The sequence below is a fragment of the Pelophylax lessonae genome, assembly GCF_965119305.1.
Source record: "Pelophylax lessonae genome assembly, chromosome: 1".
Lineage (NCBI taxonomy): Eukaryota > Metazoa > Chordata > Amphibia > Anura > Ranidae > Pelophylax > Pelophylax lessonae.
Window position 1 is genome coordinate 682,689,051 of NC_138768.1, and position 7,888 is coordinate 682,696,938.

The 7,888-nt window shown below is 46.2% G+C and overlaps 1 protein-coding gene across 9 annotated transcripts in view; it reads left to right on the top strand.

Annotated features, from left to right (window-relative positions):
• The window catches only part of RAPGEF2 (Rap guanine nucleotide exchange factor 2), a 455,748-nt gene that overhangs the window by 225,732 nt on the left and 222,128 nt on the right, over positions 1-7,888 (top strand). The gene's annotated exons all lie outside the window — the stretch shown is intronic.

Below are 7,888 nucleotides of genomic sequence, written 5' to 3' on the forward strand. Positions count from 1 at the left end.
CACAGATTCTCTATGGGGTTCAGGTCAGGAGAGTTGGCAGGCCAATTGAGCACAGTAATACCATGGTCAGTAAACCATTTACCAGTGGTTTTGGCACTGTGAGCAGGTGCCAGGTCGTGCTGAAAAATTAAATCTTCATCTCCATAAAGCTTTTCAGCAGATGGAAGCATGAAGTGCTCCAAAATCTCCTGATAGCAAGCTGCATTGACCCTGCCCTTGATAAAACACAGTGGAACAACACCAGCAGCTGACATGGCACCCCAGACCATCACTGACTGTGGGTACTTGACACTGGACTTCAGACATTTTGGCATTTCCCTGTCCCCAGTCTTCCTCCAGACTCTGGCACCTTGATTTCCGAATGACATGCAAAATTTGCTTTCATCCAAAAAAGTACTTTGGACCACTGAGCAACAGTCCAGTGCTGCTTCTCTGTAGCCCAGGTCAGGCTCTTCGGACGCTGTTTCTCGTTCAAAAGTGGCTTGACCTGGGGAATGCGGCACCTTTAGCCCATCTCCTGCACACGCCTGTACACGGTGGGTCTAGATGTTTCTACTCCAGACTCAGTCCACTGTTTCCGCAGGTCCCCCAAGGTCTGGAATCGGTCCTTCTCCACAATCTTCCTCAGGGTCCGGTCACCTCTTCTCGTTGTGCAGCATTTTCTGCCACACTTTTTCCTTCCCATAGACTTCCCACTGAGGTGCCTTGATACAGCACTCTGGGAACAGCCTATTCGTTCAGAAATGTCTTTCTGTGTCTTACCCTCTTGCTTGAGGATGTCAATGATGACCTTCTGGACAGCAGTCAGGTCGTCAGTCTTACCCATGATTGTGGTTTTGAGTAATGAACCAGGCTGGGAGTTTTTAAAAGCCTCAGGAATCTTTTGCAGGTGTTTAAATTTAATTAGTTGATTCAGATGATTAGGTTAATAGCTCGTTTAGAGAACCTTTTCATGATATGCTAATTTTTTGAGATAGGAATTTTGGTTTTTCATGAGCTGTATGCCAAAATCATCAATATTAAAAACAATAAAAGGCTTGCACTACTTCAGTTGTGTGTAATGAATCTAAAATATATGAAAGTCTAATTTTTATCAGTACATTACAGAAAATAATGAACTTTATCACAATATGCTAATTTTTTTAGAAGGACCTGTACATTTCCTTTTAGGAAAAACCTTTTTCCTGACAGACTCTATGGCAGCATACGTATGGGTTAACCCCGCCTCCACTCCTCCCCTATAGGACTTCACTCCCATAAATCTTTGCACTGAGCCAGAGGCCGCATTCCTTTTTTTGTCCTCCTCCTAGGGACCAGAATAGTTGAAGTCTTTCCTTGGATAAAGTGTCCATGATTGAGACCTGGTTGTTCTGCAAGCTGTGCCCCGGAAGATGTGTGGAGTCTCCAGCAGTTCCCAGGTTATTAGCCGGGTGGAGAAGGGCGATAGATGAGGTGGCATGTGGAATCTCCAGCAGTCCCCAGCTATTAGCGGGGTGGAGAAGGGTGATGGATGCTGTGCCATGAAAAGCTTAAGCTTGGCTATTGGCAGGCAAAGTGGCAGTATGGCCTAAGAGCCTAGCTATTAGCAGGTGACCATAAAACGCCCTGGGCCCGTGCAGAAGCATCTTCTGGATTCAGACATGGCCGTGGGGGATGCGGTGTGCGATGATAACTTTTATATTGCATATTCCATGGTAGCAGTTTTTGTGTGTTTGTCTTTTTTCTTTCCTGGCTCTAGTGTCTTCCAGCCTATGGCGGCTGGAGCGCATTTGTGTTCCAAGCCACCACGCTCTCTTCCAGCCTTGCGTCTCTGGTTACTTCTGCTCAGGGACTCAGCGGATGCGCGCTGTGGGGGGCTGTGGCATCATTACATTGAAGAAATTTAGTCAGCGGTCAGTACTGTTGATTCTGGGATTTCTCTGTAGACCACTTGCAGCAGTTTCCCTAAATGCTGTGTGCAATCATCAGAGGTACATGCGCTGCAATAACACCCTTGTGTGCAGCCTGTGTTTGTGATTTTGCATGGGTTCTATCACCTGTACAGGTTAGCTGGCTATGCAGTTTCCACACTACGGATGTATCACTGCCCCCCCTTGTGGCCAGCCCTTGTGTAGGGGGTATGATAGGGTGTGTTTAACCCTTTCCTTTCCTCTCCTGCCTGGGCATTTCTTTTGCGTTTTTAACCCTCTCCTTTCTACTCTATTTGTTTTTATTTTAGGTTATTTAGTCCTTCTAGGTCAGATTGACGATACACGGCACAAGATGATTAAGACCTCATTAGGTCACTACATCAACATTCTTATTCCAGATTTAGTCATCATTGGTCACCGTCAAGGTCCAGACTTCATAGCAGAAGCTCTGAATCCTCCTTTTAGGCACCACATCCACCACCATGTCAGCCGCTCCAAGGGATGGAGCCTGCTGGGGATGCAGGACTTAGGTCCCAGAGGTCAAGTCTCTGTGTGAGCCATGCTAAGCCAAGGCGGTTGGAAAAGGGGATGGCGATTTCCAGCAAATGGAATCTCTTGAGGCGCTTAGTGCAAAAATCCCTTAAAAAGTGGAGTACAAGCCTCGGGCAAAGTCCAACAGCCGTCACGGCGTGTTCTCCCACTAGGGACGGCCAGAAAGAACTGAAACTGTCCTAACTAAGCTATCCATCTATGAAGACCTCAGGCAGTGAGGCAGAGTGAGATGAGTCACTTTGCCCTTGTGATGCCTTTGGTCAAGGCAATGAAGGGGGCATTTACATGAGTGGAACCTGTAGTCTCCTGCAAAGCAAGAGGACGTTCTTTAAACACCTCTAGAGAGAGCGTTCTAATTTCCCATTCCTAATGGAAAAAAAGGGACATAAATTTGGATGAGTGGAGCAATGTCGCGAGTTATACCTCCCTTCTGAGCAAGATGGCCAAGCTCTATCCATTTAGAGATAAGGATGTGAAGTATTTAAAAGGCCTCATCAAGGCCTCCTCTAGTTGTTGAGGCCTTGTTGAGGCAAGCAAGCATGTTGCTTTTCCTTGGAAGATGCAGTGAATAGCCTAAAAGTCAGCCTGGCTCTTGTGGCCATGTTTAAAGTGATGGAAACGTGGAAGGAGAATGTGGACACAGTATTCAAGAGCGTTTTCAGATACTCTGTCGTTCCGGAGCCGGTGTCCGTTTCCATGAAGAGGCTCCAGTTAACATCCTCTGCATAGTGGCGTGGGTTATGCTCCCATCACTGAAGAGCACCGTAACCCGGGCCACAGTTGGCAAGTTGGGTCTTGCCTCAAGACCGGTGCCTGCTAGGCGAGAAGACGACACAGTCTAGAGAACAAAGTTCAGAGCGTGTGAGAGTAGCATGTTTTTACAGACCAGGTCTGGATTTTAGGATGAGCTGGTGAAGAGGCCAGATATCCCCTCAGAAGTATGCTAAAATCTTGACCTCGGGTGTCCAATAAGCTACTGAGCTTGAGCTTCATGGAATGTCAAATCGGTCTTTTTAGGACACGCATGGCTCATCAGAAGTCCTCCTCCTCTCTCTTTCATTTCCACAGATTTTACCTCACTCTGTGGTAAAATGAAGCATATACTCTTTTATTACGTGAAGTCACTGGAGTCGCAAAGTGCTGTTGTGCTAGTCCCAGAATGCGAGAGATTTCAGGGCATGTACTCTTTATGGTCATGAAGAGGATCGGCTTGCGGAGGCCGATTTTAGACCTTGCGCACCTGAAACAATTTTCATCAAAAGGAGAAGTTCAAGATGGAAACATTGTCCCTGATTCATGGGGTGTCCAGCCAGTTGACTGGCTTGTTTCCAATAGACCTAAAGATGCTTACTTTCATGTGCCCATAGAAGAAGACTTCCGCAAGTTCCTTTGGTTCGCCGTAGGTCAAGACCATCTCCATCTTGCTTGTCTACCATTCCGGCTTTCAACATCACCCTGTGTTTTCAGGATCTTATTGGTTAAGGTCTTTATCAAAGCAAGGAGCATTGTTTTTTTTCTGGATCCCGATGTTCTGGAACAGAATACTCCTGGCCCTGTCTTCTTACCACCAGCGCGCCTTTCAGTGTCTAAAATGATCAACACTATGGTGTCTATGGATCCGATGGTCAAGTGGACGCTCCAGAGAAGGTGGCCCTTCTGGAAGGAGTTCCTCTAGCAGTGGGAGCCAGGAAGCAGAATTCAGGTTATCCAAATAACCTCAGTCATGAGAGTAAGTTCCCTGGTGGCAGCAATGGAGAAACTGGCTCATTTGCCATTCCATTGCCCCATTTACTGGTTCACAATCCCGTCCAATACCATCAATACAGGATGAGGGAGCAATCTGCCTGTCGAGGATAGCTTAAGGCAGGCGGGGCTGTCAATTTCACAAGATTCTGTTGAACATTCTGAAACTACGGGCAGCCTTCTGCACCCTACAGGCCTTTCACCATATAACAAAGGGAGCGCCAGTGCTCTTAGGCTAGTCAAAACTATGGTGGTCTCCTACGTAAAAAGAAAAGGGGGACTCACAGCCTGTTCTCTATTACAGGAAGCGGAGCCAATTATTTTTTGGGCTCAGAAGAATTGAGCCTACATCTTAGAGGCCTATGTCCCTGGAGTCCAGAATATTTTAACAGACTTTCTTTCCAGAGTCAAGTTGGACAACAAGGAGTGGTCTCCACATGTGGAGGTTTTTCAGGCGCAGATGCCCTAACGGATCGTTGGAAATGCAGCAGGGTTTTCTCAAGTCCTGGTCATCCTCTGGTTTCTACGAAAACCCTGAACAAAAGTTGTGGATGTAGTGGCAGTGATGCCTTATTGGCCAATTAAGCCATGGTTCCCCTTGCTAGCACTGTTCAACTACCGGAACCCAGTGCCCCTTCTCATCAGGCCAGACCTTCTGTCACTGGTTGCTTTTCTACATCCATGTTCAGCATGGTTACGGTTTAGTCTGATGGTCTGGTTCTTGAGATTGAAGGCCCACAGCTGCTCCTCCATCTCCTCTCTCTTGAATGCTAGGAGAATGAACACAAACAAAGTTTATGGGAGAATCTGGTCAAAGTCTGTGCAATACATGTCTGCTGCTGACACGGATCATGTCCTGATCTACAAGTTCTAAATATTCTCGGCTTCCTCTAGTCGGATTTAGATCTGGCTCTATCGATCAGCTCCCTTTAGATTACAAGTGTCAGCTTAATCAGCCAAGGTGCTATTAGGGGGCACCCCAAAACACCCCGCCCATGTTGAGGGCAAGCAACCTTGCATGGTCCAGGAGGGGGGGTGGCGCTCGCTCGTCCATTCCCCCCCCCCCCCTTATTTCCTGCATGCTTGGATGGATAAGGGTCTGATTGATATAGGGGGGGGACCCCACGCCGTTCTTTTTTTTTTTTTTTTTTGTCGTGGAGTTCCCTTTAAAATCTATACCAGTCCAAAAGGGCCTGGTATAGATTTTGGGGGGACCCCACGCTTTTTTTTTTTTTTTTAATTCTGTCATAGGGTTCCCCTTAACCACTTAAATACAGGCCACTTTTACCCCCTTCCTGCCCAGACCAATTTTCAGCTTTCAGTGCTCATTGACATCTATGGGAAACCTTGGTCAGCTTGACATGGCACTACTCCCAAACTATAAATGACAGGGACACAAAACTTGGGGAGCACCTAGAGGGGACCAAGGACATACAAAAGTGGGGTATTCCCATACACTACACCGACTGCAGTAAACTGACTGAACTCGCTATCCACTAACTACTAATCTCATGCCTCATCTAGGACGCTTGTGGCATGGATTGCCTGGGCCATACACAAGCTCACAGAGCCGAGGGCTTGGCTCCTTTGGGGATGGTGACCGCTCACTCTACTAGGAGTTTGTCTACATCCTGGGACGGCTTTGCAGCATGTGGTTCCAAATGTAATCGGTAGGACGGCCTTGTGTTCCCCGATCAATACATTTATGGCTCATTATTGTGTAGAGCCCACCTCTTTATCTTCTGTTAATTTTTGGTTTACAAATCCTGTCTGTGTCAAACCATTTTCTTTTGTTCTGCAATTGCCCTCCCAGGTGTGTATGGCTAGTTATTTCATATCTGTATGTGTTTGCTGCCATGGAGTCTGTCAGGAAGCCTGAAAATTTTCAAATACTTACCGTAATTTTCCTTTCCTGATGGACACCATGGCAGCAGGAGTTTCCATCCAGAGTCATGAGTAGGCTAGTTACGGATAGTTGCCTCTGGCTCAGAGCAAACATTTATGGGAGTGGGGACCTATAGAGGAGAAATGGAGGTGGGGTTAACGTATGCTGCTATGTAGTCCATCAGGAAAGAAAATCTGCAGTAAGTATTTGATAGGAAATTTTCAGTTATCTCTGAGGCTAGGATGTGAAAGCTACAACACACAAGCTGTTGCTGATCTACAGCACCTATAATCCTCAGCGGCAGCTCCAGCGTTAAGGCTGCAAATTATAAAACAGCAGTTTGTAATCTGCCCCAAACAGACTTTGTCATGAAGCTTGTTCGTTTTCACCATGTGACAGGGTCATAGGAAAATCTTCTGAAGGTTGCTAAGTTTGTATTACCAGCACTCATACATGCCTCTTTTTATTTGCTATACTCTAGTACTCTGAATGAAATAAATGTTATTCAAAGTAACATGTGAAAAGATTAGTAGATTGCCCCTCCTGAGCTTCCATATTGATCAGCGAGGCCTACCTTTACATTAAGGGATCAGAAGGGTGGCTACTGAGGGACGTGGCCGAGCTGTAATTACATGGAGCAGTATAGATTTGTATGTTAAAGGAGTTGCTTGACTCTAATGATGAATTTGATTGATATGTGGCTTTCAGCACATTGCACTACACAGTGCATTTACATCTGTGTGTTGAGAGTTTGTTGCTGTACATGGTAAGTGTACATTGGGGTGCCATTAAGAATGAATGACAATGCACTGCACAACACACTGCACAATGACACATGCAAAGGTTTGAAACCAGCCTAACCATACATGGCCTAAATCAGTAAATTTTTTTTATGTCCAAGGAGCCAGGTGGAAAATTGTTGGCTGAACAGTGACTGCATCTAGACAGATGACAGCCACAGGTTCTAGCTGTTAGAATACAATAGCTGAAAGGGGACATTCCGTCATCCACCCTGTTTGGCACGAATGGAGGTGTCTAGTAAGCCAGCCATTGACTGTTCAAATCTTGGTTGGTTCAGCAGGGACTGGCCAAGATTCTAACCATGTATGGGACTGTTGGACTTTTTATGCGGATATTGGCAGTGGCTGTAGCTGCTAGCAATAATCACTGTCAGGGACTGCTCCCTGTGCCCCATCACCACCGGGAGAACGCCAAGGTGAATGCAGTAGCTCAGTGGGAGTGATTCCCCATCAACACTGATCGATCAACTTGGGTACAACCAGCCTGTCGGATTTTTCATGTGCTTATTGCCAGTGGCTAAAGCCTCTAGCAGTAATCACTGTGTGTTTTCCTGGCTCCCTGTGCCCGAAACCCCCCTTCCCCCACTGGGAGAACACAATAGCTCCATGGGAGGGATTCCTCCATTAACACCGACTGTGACTGTGTTAATGGGGAACAAGGGCCATCAGATTTCTACTTTTCAGTTTGTGGGAAATCTTATACGTGTAAGTCTCTTTTGTTTTCTTGCACAAATATTTGAGAAGGGATTAGAATTAAAGGTATATGCAGTCCGGGCACCTTAGATTGCTGTTTGTGTTCTTTCAGAATGCTTTAGGTGTCACCTTTAGCTGAGGGAAGCCAATAGAGGTATATTGGGTTTTCCTAAGAGGCAGTGTAATAGACAGTTCTTCCTGTACACATGAAGCCCACTTGTTACCATTACCTTTCATTGAACATATCTTTTCTAATACGTGTTCTATATTGGTGTGTTAAAGATTTAGTTCTAACACCATGGGGA